Source organism: Equus quagga, chromosome 8 (assembly GCF_021613505.1).
Source record: "Equus quagga isolate Etosha38 chromosome 8, UCLA_HA_Equagga_1.0, whole genome shotgun sequence".
Classification (NCBI taxonomy): domain Eukaryota; kingdom Metazoa; phylum Chordata; class Mammalia; order Perissodactyla; family Equidae; genus Equus; species Equus quagga.
The window spans coordinates 104043985-104059586 of record NC_060274.1 but is presented as its reverse complement, the minus strand read 5'-3'; positions in this window follow the sequence as shown (position 1 = coordinate 104059586).

The following is a 15602-nucleotide window of genomic DNA, read 5'->3' as shown; positions in this document are numbered from 1 at the left end:
TTCTACATATAAATACAATATCACAGCCTGCTATTTGGAGAATTAATTGGAGAGCAAGAGATTAGAAATGATTTAAGATTCTATTGCAATAATTATGAAAATAAATGTTAAGAGCTTAAACCAGAATATATAAAGATATGGTGAAGGCAAGAAACACCTTGGAAGCAGAATGTATTAGATCTAAACATCCAGTTGTTTGTCAAATTGAAATAGTTGGGTGGAGAAAAGATGACCCTGATGTTTTAAATCTGAGAGACTGGTGGGGTAAAGATGAAGAGGGACTGATGCTAGAGGAGGGAAGCAGCTTGAGGAGAGATGGTGAATTTTGTCTGGACTTGCTTAGGCTATAGCACCTGCAATACATGCAATGGAGATATGCAGGAAGCAACTCGGGGTTGCAGAGTAAAACTCAGTACAGAGGGGAGTACAGCTTGAATTACAAATTTAGGAATCATCGAAATAGATGGAAACAGAAGGAAACAGGGACTGCAGGTAAGAAAAGAAGAGGGCTAAGTGCAGAATCCGGAGAAATATCATAGACGCTCAAAGGCAGGAGAGAAGAATTAAATCTGAAATCTAAAACTATTTTGACGTCTTTATGAGGAAGGGCACAAAATATTCCTGTCTTCCTGATGACAGCTTTTGCATTTCCATTACCAACTGGAAAAACAATGATTTTTTCAGATCATGCAGAATATCTGGACATTTTATTTGTGACCTCAACTGTTTTCACATCTATGCTTAGAATCATCATATCCAAGCGCTGGGCTTTAGAGGCTGTAGTGCAGAGGTTCAGGGCATAGGTTCCTGGTGTAGGGGAGGAAGGTAAATCCTCTGCCTTCTCTGGGTCCTTCTGGCTGGGCTACAAGCCAAATTGACACAAGACAGAATAACAGGAGAAAATCAAACAAAGCTTTACAGTATATATACATGGGAGAAACACAGGAAAACTGGGTAACTCACAAAATGGTCGAGGTGCCAGCTCAAAAAAACCATCTTCAGCTAAAGGCAAAGGAGGATGCTGAGGGTGGTGCTTTGAGATTTCAGAGGGTAGGAAGACAATTTACATGGAGATGGCAATGCAAATGTTTGTTAGTTTTGCTGGGCCAAAAATGGGCTTGTTGGTGCCTTTCTATCACATTTATTTTACATTATGCTATGGCTATCTTAAGGTGATAACTCTTTCCTGGAGCAGGCCTCCTATGTTAAATTCTTTTAGGCAGTTTGGGGGAAGGTCAAACGTCTTTCTTGAGTCTTCTGAGCCTTTATTATCTTCAGCTCAAAATAATCCACATACCGGAGTGGTCCGTCTTTGGGCAGCCTGCCCTGAACCCCATCACTAATCAGGATTCTGATTTCAAATCCCAGTTTTGCTACTTACTCAACTGGGCACCAGGAGAAGTTACTTCACTTTACTGCGTATTATTTTTTGCAACTTCAAAAAAGGAGGTATCAAAATGCCCCACGAAACACTAGGCATTATGTCTGGTGCTTTGTAAGAATTCAATGTGATTCTTGATGTTATTGTTCTTACTACACGGAAACATTATAATTTTCAGAATAAGTCTTTGATTCCTTCCACTTCTTAAATAGAGTTCCCATGGAGTTAAGTGAGTTTCAAATTTAGTCTCTATCATTTTGAAAAAGAGGACCAATATAGGGTGAAAAATTTTCTTTTCAATTTGTATAATGACATTTAAAATCATCCTGTCCATGAATACATTTCTAGAAAAAATTTAAAGGAAATATTTTCTCTAAAATTTCTCTCTAAAAGTTCATAGCATACTGCAGAAAAGGAACACGTTAGAAATAAATTGAAGTATGTTATGAAGTGGTAAACACTTCAGTATAGTGCCTTTTTTTTTACCGGACATTTTCATAAAAGTGGTTTTGGCTAATTATTATGTTTCTGTAGATAAATTCTTTTCTGAGAGCCATAGTATAGCATTAGCTATAAGTGTTTTATTATCTGTCACAGTAAATCTTTAACCTTGGGAATAATGAAGGAGCATAATTACTAGTTTATATGCAGTTCATTATGGCAACAGTAGCCTTCATTTCATAAAGGATGTATGACAAAGCATGAGAGGAACGTGTCTCTATGTCCAGCTTTCACACAGAATTCTAATAATACATTCTTATTTCATTAACACACCGTAGGTGTTTTGTTTTGTTTTTACAATTTTGTAGGCTGGGAAGACCATTCTCCTTAATAACTAGAGCTGTCCTTCTAAACTGGATGTTTTTGTCTTTTTAAAAAGATATTGACAGCTCACGCGGAAAAGGCAAGACATTTCATAAGGCATCTTGGAACGTTCTAATCAATTATTTCTCTGAGTATACTATATTCCAGTGGGTTTTAAAAAAAATAATTTTAGAGTTGACATAAAAATTATGCTTGAATGACAAGTGAAATTTTACTTAATGAACTTTCAGTCGATGGAAAATAACAAGTATTAGAATTTCATTCCGAAATAATTTTCTTTGCAATTTTTAGCCAAACTCATCTTCCAGCATGTCTCTTAGGATATACAACAAACTTTAAAAATGACCAATTGAATCTTCCCAAAAGACACATAATTCCAAACATTCATGAACTCACTAAAATTATTTGTTTCATTCCTACCAAAGCTAGAACTTAATCTCAAGGCTTACCAAAATAAGACCAGTCTTACTTCTGGGTGAATGAAGGCAAAAACGTTAATTCTCAAAGTTGAAAAATTTACTGTGACTTAATATAAGAAACTCTTATATAGTTGATGCCTTCACATAGATGTAATGATCATGTACTCAGAGGACTTTTTGTGCTGAGCAAAACTGACACTTGGTCCACCAGCTCCATTCCAAGATTGTTGACACACCAATTGGCATTTAAGGGAGGCACCCAGGATCAACTTGCTTCCTTTTGCTGGTTCATGGGTAAAGTAAAGCATTTGATGTAGCTGCAATTCAGTGCATATCTTTAGGCTTAATGGTTGAGGAACCAGCAGACTACCTGAGGCTTTCAGCTCCTTGATCAAAAATCCCAATGTTTTGGCAGAGAGGACACTCATCTGGCCACTAACTCCCCAGATGTTTATCTACTAGTGAGCATACATGAAGGCTTCAGCTTATGTTGTGTCTTGAACTCAGTTTCTCCTCACTGTTGTTGGTAACTTCATGATACGGCATCAGTGCAGAGGCCTGAATGCCTCTCACCGCTTGTTGGAGATTGGAAGCTAAATCTCTATCAGCCTGAGTAGCTGAGGCAACATCTCTCTTCTCTCAGGGGCATATCACCTCATAACTGGAGCGTTAGCTGTTTAATGTAAGCGTTGTGAGAACAAAACAGACAAAATGTCAGGAAGTGGGGTGGGGGACAAATAAATGAACATACCTGTAGAGGAGAGACCCAGAAGGAAGATTTAAACACTTCCTCACTTTCTGTATCCTAAGCTTATGTATATTAACAATACACATGTGGTTTGTTGAGTTCCTTCTAGTAATGCTAGGTAGTTGCCTTATCTTATGCCCCTTCACAACCCTATGAGATAGGACACATTATTATCCTGTTCAGTAGATGAGGAATCTAAGGCTTGGGAGGTTAAGTAAATTGCCAAGGAGACATGGTTCCTAAGTGAGGAACCATAACGACTCCCACCCACTCCCTCCAGAGGTCAGCTCTGAGCCATTCTGCTGAGATGCCACAGATAGATTATGTGATGGGAAGGGCGTCCCTGAGACTGTGCAAAGCAGCCCTTCCACTCTGCTCGATTGTCCTGGGCAGAGGGAAGGATGGACGTAAACTTAAGGCTCATTTTGTTCTCTATTGCATGCCCTTGAACTGTATGTAGTCTCTGTTATTGATGCTCTAAGGCCCTTGAAGGAAAGACAGCACTTGGAAAGGAAGGTCGGTTCACACATTTGTTGCTCCTGTTTAGTGCAGGCCTGGGTTTTACAGGGCAGTGCCGGACTGATTTATATTCTTTCCTGCAATCAAAAAAAGGAAGAAAATTTTTATTTAAAAAGGAAAGATTCTTAAATTCTGTGGGAAATGAATAGGATTTAAAAAGGTTAAATTTTTTCTCTTTTGACATTTTCTGTTCCGCTGACATTTTCTGCGATGTTTGCTTAGAGGTGAGACCTTTTCTGTTTCTTTGTTTGTGGTTGTCTGAAACAAATCAAGCTCTTTGTTTTAAACTATTTCTCTTGCTTTTCCTTTTCGGCTTTGTAGGAGCCTGTCTCTCCAAGAAAATACTAAATCACTTTTATTTGGTTCAAGGTTAAAATTTACTTGTGGAAAAGATTTATGATGCTTTGCTTTGTTTAAAAAGTTTACACTGGAAATACATGTATCCTGGAAGAGAAATGAAGGTTTCTCTGGTTGTCTAAATTGTCTAAATTTTAAGTATTTAGCTTCTGAAAAAAAAACACAATTATGTGAACACTAAAAACATGTATTGCATGTTTATGCAATACATGCAGTTTTGTTGAATGTGATTTTGATAGGCAGGATGGATAATTTAGGCTAAAACTGTCCTTTGGCATAAAGAAATAACATTCACCAAGGAGCAGAAGTGCAGGCTTCCCAGCTCAGACTGGACGGCTGGCTTGCCCCTTTTCAGTAGGTTCCTATATGAGTAAGTTGCTTCTCATGAGGACCAATTGTGTGCATAATCTTGGCTACACTATTTTTCTGGTTTAAGAGTCAGAGAATGATAAAATTTCAAGAATTGAAGGGACTACTTCCTGGTTTTAGCCTTCCCACGAAGTAAAGCACATCTATTTGGTTAGATTTTTTTCGTTCTCTCTTTGAAAAAATGACATTCTGCAAATTATAATACGGAAAATATCCTGTCTGGTCTTCCCCTTGGATAAAGCCATTGCCACCTATTTTAGTTTTCTAGGCCTGCCATAACCAAGTAATACAAACAGGGGGGCTTCGAACAACAGAAATTTATTCTATCTCAGTTCAGGAAGCCAGAAGTCCAAAATCCAAGTGTCAGCCAGGTTGGTTTCTTCTGGAGGCCCTGAGAGAGTATCTGTCCCTTGCTCCTCTCCTTGCTTCTGGAGGTTGCCAGCAATCCTTGTGTTCCTTGTCTTGTAGACATATAACTCCTCTCTCTATCTCCTTCTTCATATGACTTTCCCCCGTGTGTGCTTTTATCTAAAATTTCCTCTTCTTATAAGGATACTAGTCATTGGATTTGGGCCCATGCTAATCTAGTTTGTCCTCATCTTAACTCGATTACATTTGCAAAGACATCATTTCCAAATAAAGTTACATTTACACATTACTGGGGTTAGGACATTAACATACCATTTTGGGGGATACAATTCAACCTACGCTAGCACCACCATGACCCATTAGAAGTGGAAGTTCTGCACTAGGACAGAGTTCATGCTTGAGTGATAGGCAATGAAATGCCATTTATGCACTAGCTTCATTATTGCAAATGTTAGAAGACTGGTCGGAATATTTTATTTCTCTAGAATATTGACTTGAATTGGTTCTGCAGATTGGTGCATCAAAATCTCATGCATCATATGGTGATTTCGTGTTATTGATATTTGTTTTAATAAGATTTAAAAGCTGTTGCTTTGGGTGGTATTTTATAGGCATTAAGAAAACAAGTTAGGTTGTGAACGTGACCCTCAATTTCCTCAAGTTCACTTGAAGAAATTAAAGGTTGGTCCTGAGAGCGAGCATAGGAAACACATTGGGATGGGGGAACAGATTGGGATAAAGCTTGTCACTGAGGGGGCTTGGTGACTTCACTCTTGAGCACAGACAGCCCCACTCTGGTATCTTACCTCTGCGTCTAGAGACGTGCTGACACACCTAGATGGAGACTTCTATACATCTTCAGCCAACATATGTTCAAGTGCCCAGGGGAGTCAGGGGGGCGTCTACATGAAGAACAGAAGCCTGCAGGTTAGGGTCTGTCTCCGGACAATAAGGCAAGGAAAAGAAGGTGGGAGGATCCCATTGGCATAAGGGCTGTGCCAATAAAGGACAGAACAGCGGATTCCCTGCAGACAACTCACTGAGGAAGGGTGAAAAATTCCCCAACCAGGACCCTAAGTGTTATGTGGGAATACTCATGGTGAGACACTGTGAAGCTGCTGGGAAACAATAACTTGCTTGGTGAAGGGAAACATCTATGAATTTTTCTATACTGTTAACTAAAACTTTCTTCTGAGGTGCACTGGCTTGTGTGCCTGTATGTACGGAAATTGAGGGCAGCTTGCTCGGCTCTCCAGTAGAGGGATTTTCCCCAGGTGTATGGGGGGAGGCTTGTGCCAAGAAAGTTTTTCACTCAAATGAAGTGGTCTGGGTCCTCTGTACCAAAGACAAATCAGGTATGAATACTACTCTCTGAGAGCCCTAAAATTGTATGCAAAATTTCATGTAAATTTTTCACATGCCCTTTTTTGGGGATGAAGTTCCTTAACTTTTAACCGATATTCAAATGGCTTCATGATATAGAAAAGGCCAAGAGCATCTAATTGATGAGAATAGCAATCGCCTGACCCCTGACTGCTCCTAGTTTTCTGCCCTTCTCTCTTTCTAATCTCCTTTGAGTTGATTGAACACATGAGCTTTGCTTTATTCGGGACTTTTGTTTCACATGGAAGCCTTTCCCTTCTCTCCCCGCCATCCTTCCACCCATTCTCGCTCCCCATGGGCTCCTTCTCAGACTTCAAGTCTTAGCTTAAATTTCATCTCTTTGACTTTCCCATCTAACGTAGATTCTCTACTTCCCTATTAGTCTCTGCTCAGCTTCCCATTTATTTCCTTCAAAACACTTATCAAAACGTGTACATAATTTGCTTATTTTTAATCTATCTCCCAAAGGGCAGGGATCTTATTATCTCATTTCCTGTTAAATTCCAAGTGCCTACCAGAGTGCCCAGACATAGTAGGTGTTCAGGGAATGTTTTCTGAACACCAAATATGTGGAGAATACACTCTAACATGAGGCAAGAACCTAAAGAGCACTAGATTTATGGAGTCACAGTGCTAATGGACATTTCCTGATATTAGTTTTTTCCACTACATTAGCAATTGTTTGTGCTGATGAAATCAGTGACTGTACCCATAATTAGAGCTTAATTTACCTTTACAAAAGAAATGGAGTTGCTTAAAGTTCTATTTTTAAAAAAAAAAAAATCCAGATATTAGTAACCAGTGAAGTAAACTCTAAACTGAAATGAAAATTAGGAAAATTTTTCTTCAATCTAATATAACTTGTGAAAAAGAAAAGAGCCCAAAGCATTTCTTGTTACCAACGCTCACGTTTCTGGGCATGTAGAATCATGCTATGTTCTCTTACTCATTCACGTACAATAACCTCAAACCTCACGCATATCAACTCACAGAGCAGTGCAAGCACCGAAAGGGAGTCAGGAAAGACCGACTTCATGCCCCAGTTATTGACAGGTTTCCATGGCTAAGCCTGTCTGTGCCTTTTTTTTTTTTTTTGGAGAGATCTATACCTACAAATGTTACCCTGACTTTCAATAGTAGTTCTAGTTTACTTTTAAATTTCTGCAGACTGTCAGATAAGATACGTGAATCTGTATCTTTGTACTTACCTGACTTCGTTTTTAAAAAAAATTTTTTTTAAATTGAAAAAAAATTCTTTAGCAACCCCCTTCAGGAGAGCATTAACTGTGAAGGATTCGACTCTTCATTCAAGGCAGTTCTTAAACTGAGGATGGCTGTCACTACTGTAATGGCATTTCCATTTAAGCGGCAGAAAGTTTGGTTTCTACAGATTATTCTTCCTTCATATAAAAATATATTGTAATACACATCAGAAAGAACCAAGTGAAAGCTTGATTACCCAAGTAATATTTCACAAAATGGTTTTCTCCAGTCCACTGCTTTTTTTCAGCCAAAGAGACCTCCATTAATTGCATAATTTCCTTAGGTCACCCATAGATTTCTTGGTTCAATAAAATATTATTTTAAAAGCAAATTTTATATTTATTTGTGACCTAATTTTCTATAGGCAATACAAAGGACTACATTTAAAAAATTAACAATAATACTCTTTTTCTAACAAAAGCACCATACAATCATTGTAGAAAATTTTAAATATGTGAATAAGCAAAATTAAAGAAATAAAGCATGCTCTAATAAAACTGTGATGAACATCCTTTTGGTGAAAAACTTTTATCCATTTTGAATTATTTCTTTGAAAGAAACTCCTAGATGTACAAATTTTCTAGTATAATGTTTAAAACTACTTGATGATACTTGATGATTATGAATAAGTCAAATGTAATTTTTCTTTAATAAGCAGTCTAAACTATTAAAATAAGGAATAAAGCCAAACCAACTGAGAAAATGAAAAGGGTAACTTATTCCTAAAAGCATTAACCAAGAAAAAAATAAAATAAGCCAACTCAGTCCTCTTGGTCATGTTAACACCGTGATTATCTTCAAGTTCCATGAGGGCAAAGATTTTTGTTAGTTTTGTTCACTGCCTAATTCCAGTGCCCAAAACAGTACCTGCCATATGTTAATATAAAAAGTCATGTTGAATGAGTTACTCAGGAAAATGCAATAAAGTTATGGTTTGTATGCAGTTTATAGCCCCCTTTGGCAGAATAAATCTAAATAATCAAAATGCGTTTATTCAGTAGCTGTCATGTTCGGAGCTTACAGATATTTGCCTCTGGTTTGCGTATGAGGAAACCAGGATGGTAGGTATTGCTCTCTTTGGTTTTTCTTGCTCTAATAGTCCAGCAAAATTAAGAACAGAACTGACTCATACAAATGAGAAATGAGTCACAAATCTACCATAATATTTATTAGCTAAAGATATCTAAAATTGAGATCTGTATTTTAGACATGACTCACTAGGAAATGATTCTTGAAACATGTTTAAAGAAATTCATGCAGCGGCCAGCCCAGTGGCACAGCGGTTAAGTTCGCGCGTTTGGCTTCGGCAGCCTGGGGTTTGCCGGTTCTCATCCCGGGTGCAGACCTACATACCACTTGTTAAGCCATCTATGGCAGGTGTCCCATATATAAAGTAGAGGAAGATGGGCACAGATGTTAGCTCAGGGCCAGTATTCCTCAGCAAAAGAGGAGGATTGGCAGCAGATGTTAGCTCAGGGCTAAGCTTCCTCAAAAAAAGAAATTTATGGAAGCTCGTTATGTGTAATATTACCCTAGGACTTGATGGTTGTGCACTCCGGGTTATTTTGCCAACTTACCTACATTTTCATTTAGTTTCTCCATCTAGTAGCCTCTGGTCTTATTTATATTTTCTGATGGAGTTGGATGAAGAGAATTTTAATAATATCTCCCCTGTGCTCAACGTGAAATGAATGTTAACCATTTGGAAAATGCCTTTTCATAAGTTGTTGAACCAGAAGTTCTCAGCTCTGTAGCAGACAATCTCAGCTCAGCTTCCCAAAGTCTCGTCATATGCATTTTTCAGCCAAGCTCGATAACCCACCTTCAGTCTCTATGCAGGCTTCCGCCTGGCCTCCATGAAGATAGCCCCTTCAGCAACTTGGAACTCAGCCTCTGCCTCCTTAACTTCTGTCACTCCTCTTGGAGTCCACCTCCTTGAGCCAAGTAGGAAAGCAACCTTCAGGCAGAAATCCAGGGCTAGCGTGTGTCTTTCTTCTCTGGAGAATCATAGTTCTGTGCTATGCAATACCTGAAAACGGTTCCCTCATATACTCCATCCCGTTTTCTTGTTGCTGTACGGCACGGGAGGCAATGTACTTGTACCAGCTGCTCTGTCGAGTCCCAAAGGAGAAGTCCTATTTACTTTTTATTATGCTTTTTTCACCATATTGTTCTTTTTCTGTCCTGAGTTTTGCTTGATTAAATAAATTTATTTCATTTTTCTTTCTTTTTTTTTTTTTTGGTGATTTGAAATCTACCTTCTATTTCTATTTGACTTGTGGTCATTTTCAAAAACCAAATATTTTTGACTAATATTTGAACCTTTATTTTTCTAACAACATCAGTAATTAAAGAATGTATATAAGATTGCTCCCTCTAAGAATTTGGCTGAGAAAATTGTGGCACAAATATTAGATAAGAAGCATCTGAGTCATCATAATTTCTGTGCTATGATTTATACCTAAAAAATCTGAAAGAATAAACCACAGTTTATTGTATCTAATAAGATAATTCACAAATTTGGCCACAAAATCAAGAGTTTTCCTGTACACTAAAACTTTTCTTGGCTCCTGGCAGAGAAGGAGCAGCAACTTTAGGCATAGTTGTTTGGTTCCCCTCAACTCTCTGGCTAACACAGGAGGGATAGTTCAAGTTCTCCGAAGGGAGTTGAAACCCCACTAGGATGAGGGGCCTGAGGTTAAGGTTGTAATTCGGATATCTCAAATAGATAAACAAAAGGGAATTGATGCCTCTGTGCAGAATCATATAATAGCTTGCCATCCTTGTGGGTTATAGACTGCACTCTTTTTTTAGGAAAAATACTTCCTTCAATATTATATTGCCTCTGAATTTCACCCCCCTCCTTCGGAGGGGTGTGTATGTTTAAAGAATAGCTCCCTGTTGATTATCTTGGAAGAATGAGAAAGATTGCCTTTTCTTTTTCTAACACCAATAGAGAAATCTTGGAAGAGGAGAAATACTTGGAAGATACCTTGGAGAGGTAAACCTCAATCTAGATTGTTCTACTGTCTGTGTGCATAACTACTAGCTTTCCCTCAAGGTGTAATTCCAAGTTGAGTAATGAAAAGTGTCATAGTACATGATGTCCTGTGGATCATATGAGTAAGTGAGATGGATCCTTAGAATAAACAACCCCTGTGGACGGGAAGGGGTGATGTTTTTCTAAAGGGTGATGGATAGTGGCTCTGAAGAGCATAAAAGAAGAGACACTCTTTGAGAAGAAGGAAGAAAGGCAGCAGTCAAGTCAGAGAAGCAAGGATAACAAGTGGGTTCTCACTGTAAAAAGGTGATCTGTGATGAAAATGACTTTCTTTTTCCATGGACTGTGGGCATCCTTTTATTTACTATGTGATTTAAATTTTTTCTCCCATATTCTAATTTCTTTAATTTCCCCTTCTCCTTTCTGGTGTACCTCTGTGTCCCGGGGGTTAGCACTGTGGACAGATACACACTCGGGAATTAAGGAAGGTGCAGAGTTGCCCAGGTTGTGGCATTACCACTGCACTGACAAGGCCAGTGGTCTCAGTGAACAAAGGAAGCCCAGAAGAGCACACAAAGAGCGCTAAGAAGGTGACTCAGGAGGGGACAGAACACAACCTCACTTGCCAAATGCGCCAGAGAGAGGCAATGCCTGAAGCAAGGAAGGCTAACAATTGGGTTAAGAACAGTTTAAATAAATTTATGAATATCTTCTCTTTTTTTTTTTTTTGAGGAAGGCTGGCCCTGAGCTAACATCTGCTAACAATCCTCCTCTTTTTTTGCTGAGGAAGACTGGCCCGGAGCTAACATCTCTGCCCGTCTTCCTCTATTTTATATATGAGACACCTGCCACAGCATGGCTTGATAAGCAGTGCATAGATCCACACCCAGGATCGGAACCAGCGAACTCCAGGCCGCTGAAGTGGATGTAGGAACTCAACCACTGGGCCATCTGGCTGGCCCCAATATCTTTTTTAATGTAATTTTAACTCCTTAACGCTGTGATAGGCATATATAACAACATCAACAACAACAATAATAATAGATAACATTTATTGAGTGCCTGCTATTACCATACTTTGCACTATACTTGAGTTACCTCATTTAATCCTCAAAACTGAACTATGAGAAAGATTCTACTATTTTCTCCATTTTACAGATGGAGAAATGGAATTTTGGAGAGATTAAGTAACTTGATCATGCCCACAAATCTAGTAAGTGAAGTATCCAGTATTCAAATCCAGATACCTGATTTTAGATCCTATGTTCTTATACAGACTGAATAAGCCAAATATATTGAGTACCAATATGGAGAATAAATGATACAGCCTATAGCACAGCCTGAGGTGTAGACGTCATTACTTCCAGAAGGGACCTAGCACACTGGAATTTTACATCCCCATGAAGTTAATTGAGGGGTGTTTTTCTCGAGACAAGGTGAGCTGGGCATTCTGCTTTCTGTCTGCTAAAACAATGGGAGTTCCTTCTTTCCAGTTAAATGTATTAAGCAAGCCAAGGCCTTCCACGAGTACAACATCCTAGGCATGTGAGGTCTAGAAAATAAATACCTGCTGTACCAGAACTAAGACTATCTAATGGTTTTTATCCTAGACAACTCAAGGAAGCATATCTCTTAAAAGATGTTTTCTAAGTACATAGTGTTTTATGAAAAAAAAATGAAGGCAAGAAATGTTGCATATTAAAATGTTTGTGACAGGTGCATTTAAAGTCTTCTCTAACCTCCTGCCCCTAAGTGTGTTTACGTGACAACTTCCTTGAATAAATACTTAATCTGGAGGCTATTCTGGAAAGCAGGGGTCTCTGATACACTTGGTAACTATAGTTACAGTTGTCTCTTCTTTTCCTGGAATGTTAAATAATGTATCATGATCTCAGAAGTCATTTTGAAAGCCTTAATGAGATAAACACTCATTCTTCAGGCAATATTCCTATTGTTGAGTGCTAGTCATAATTTCCTTCTCTTAATGATAAAAGTGTTGTCTAGCTGTAAAGCAGAGGCAAGATGTGAATGCTAATGTCTTACAACTCGGAGAACAAATCTACTAATTAAAAAAAGTATTCCCTAGGAAAATGTTTTTCTTCTCTTCATTAAAATAATATAATTTATTTAGTTAATGATTATTCCAAAAGCTACTTCCAGATAATGATTATATTGAGTTTTAGTTGGCCAATCCATACAAACCTTGCAAAATATTAGTATAACACTGAGCTTTTAAAATGTTCATCAAAAATTGAAACAGTCCTCTCAGCTTGGAGAAGCAATTGTAACAAATAGAAAGATGGAAAATTAATCTGGTGGCTTGGTCATGTGAATCATTCCCTCAGCACCCTGAAATCTCTTGTGGGAAGGGGCTCTCTTCCATCTGTGTAGAAGGAAAGAGGTTAACAAAACTTGCTTCTTGAGTTCTTATTTGTGAAAAAGCATTTCTGAGGAGACATAAAATTCCCCCATCCCCCGATTATACTAAAATGCATACCTTTAGTAAAATAGGAACACTTTAATAAATATCCTTCAAAGTAGGTTCTCCAATCTTTGCTATATGTCCAAAGTATGGTATTTTCCCCCAAAGAAACAGAGTATTTGATACGCCAAGTAGAATTCTTCTCCAACTTATTTCATACCTGTTTGCTGGGGTTTGTGACTTGAGCTCAGCTTGGGCTTGGGAGCTGATTCATGTGGGTCCTGGATGCCATCCTCTCTTTTGATTCTGCTCTGAACCAAGTGAATACCAAGAAAAAACACCGACAAGGATACAGGAAATAATTTGAGTGCAAATTTTTACTTCTTAAGCACAATTGTGTTACTCTGTTCACTTTACGTCACCTTCATCATTGGCCCCCTAATGAGCTCGGAGCCTTCCCACCCCTGCAGTGGTGCCCCCCACTCTGAACACCAGAGCGAATGGTTGAGTTTAGTGAAGTCTTTGGAAGAAAGAAATTTCTGATGATTTGACCAATCATCCCTTCAAATTTCTTTCCTTATGTAGAAAATATTCTTTGCTATCCTTGGCTTGACTATCTTTAGACAGTTTTGTTTGGTTTTATTTCCTTAGTAGAGGAACTGGGAGTGGAAACCTAAGAAACTAGAACTGACTTTGGAACTTTGAAATAGAACCAAATGACCGGTTGTCAATCATGCCAGGCCCAGTGCTCCTTTTAGGAAAAGTATTTTATGACATCCTTTTACTATCTTATTTGATAATGTGTGTATATTAAAAATCAATCAAAAAATCTCAACTAAATGTAAATGAGATATAAAAGGAAAGTAATTTATAATAAACAATATCTATTTCAATAGTCAATCAGGAATGACTGTATTAAAAGATATAACAAAGGAGTGATTTTATTTCACTTGTGTAGAATCACTACAAATCTAATAGCTACAAATCCAGATTGATGCACCTGCCGTATCCATGACTCAACTGCCACAGGCAACGTTGCTGTCTGGGATGTCTTCTTGTGAAATGGTGAGCAACAACTCTTGTTAAAATTTTGAACCAAACCAAACAAAACAGTCTCAATTTTCATAGTAGCAGCATTCTTGGAAAATTTGGTATGATTAAAATTAAAACTGTAAAAAATACTTCATGTATTTTTTTCATAAGGAGATGAGCTCTAGGCTTAGAAAATTACAAGCAAGATTTTCACCCACATTAATGTCAGGTACAACACTCACAAGTTGTGTGGGATGCTGGACAATTCTTTATTTTGCTGGATTGTCCAATGCGTTACATCCCTGGCTCGGGCCCACTAAACTCAATAGCACCTTACAATCACTGAGAGCCAAGAAACCACTCCACAGCACTTCAGAACGACCCGGTGTCTACTGGACAGTACCTGCCTGTTGAGAGCCACTGGTCCCAATGAACACCAGTGGGCTCAGTAGCTATGACGGAGCCCCAGGCCTACTATGTGTCATCACACTTAGGTTGCCATTAGAACTCTTATTATTTACTTTAACTTTTACATTGTCAGTGTCCTACATGCTTTTTTAGATTAAGAATGGTAATTGCAAGACTGGTAATAACCTTTACTTTCTGCCATTTTCATTGTGTCAAGATCTTCAAACGTGAAAAAACTATGAAATGGGCATATTTGTGGAGTTTAAGTAGTTAGTATTTTTCTGTGGGTGCTAATTGATCTGAGCTACCTTCATAAGAAGGTTAAGTCTGCATGACTGGAGTTGGTTTAAGCCCAGAGGGGCTCATTCATGTTAGTATTCTACATGGCAAATAACCAGAGAGAATTGATTGGAGGGATCCAAGTCAGAGCCGTCAGCCAGGAGCCAAAGAGAGCAGATTAAATGCCAGGTCCAAAGCGGCAAGAACAAGTTTAAAAAAGTGAGATCAAAGCCAAGAATCAGGAGAAAAAGATGAACTGACTGAAGCAGGAGATCAGGAACAAGTGAGGAGGGCTGCAAACAGCTTTTGGGGTTTGCAGCTTGTCTCTATGGGCCAAGCAGGTATGTAGCTCCTACTCGGGTCAGACCATAGTAAAGAAACAGAGTTGAAATAGGCATGTTTCCAGACGCTGGCATATAGGTGGTTTTTATAGGTGCAACACATAAAAGCAGGGCTGTTGACTATATATTTCAACAAATTGTTAAATAATTATTTATACAGGTGACCTTTCAGTATTTTATTTGACAATAATCATATTGGCTTATTCTACTAGAGAGTGAGCTGCTTGCAGGCAGTGTTGATTCATGTTCATTATTCTCTTCCTCTCCCTCTCTCTCTCTGTGTATATAGATGCACCCCTGCAAGGCTGGAGAGCTCTCTCCTTCTGCCTCTCTGTTTATATATCTCTCTATCTACCTGTCTATCTGTGAATCTCAGTAAGGCTAGACAGAGAAAGAGAGAAATGCAGAAACCTTCCCATATTTTCCTCACTTTAGTGGAGGAGTGAGAAAAGGAGAGTTGCAAAAGACAGCTGTGCTCTCGTTGCA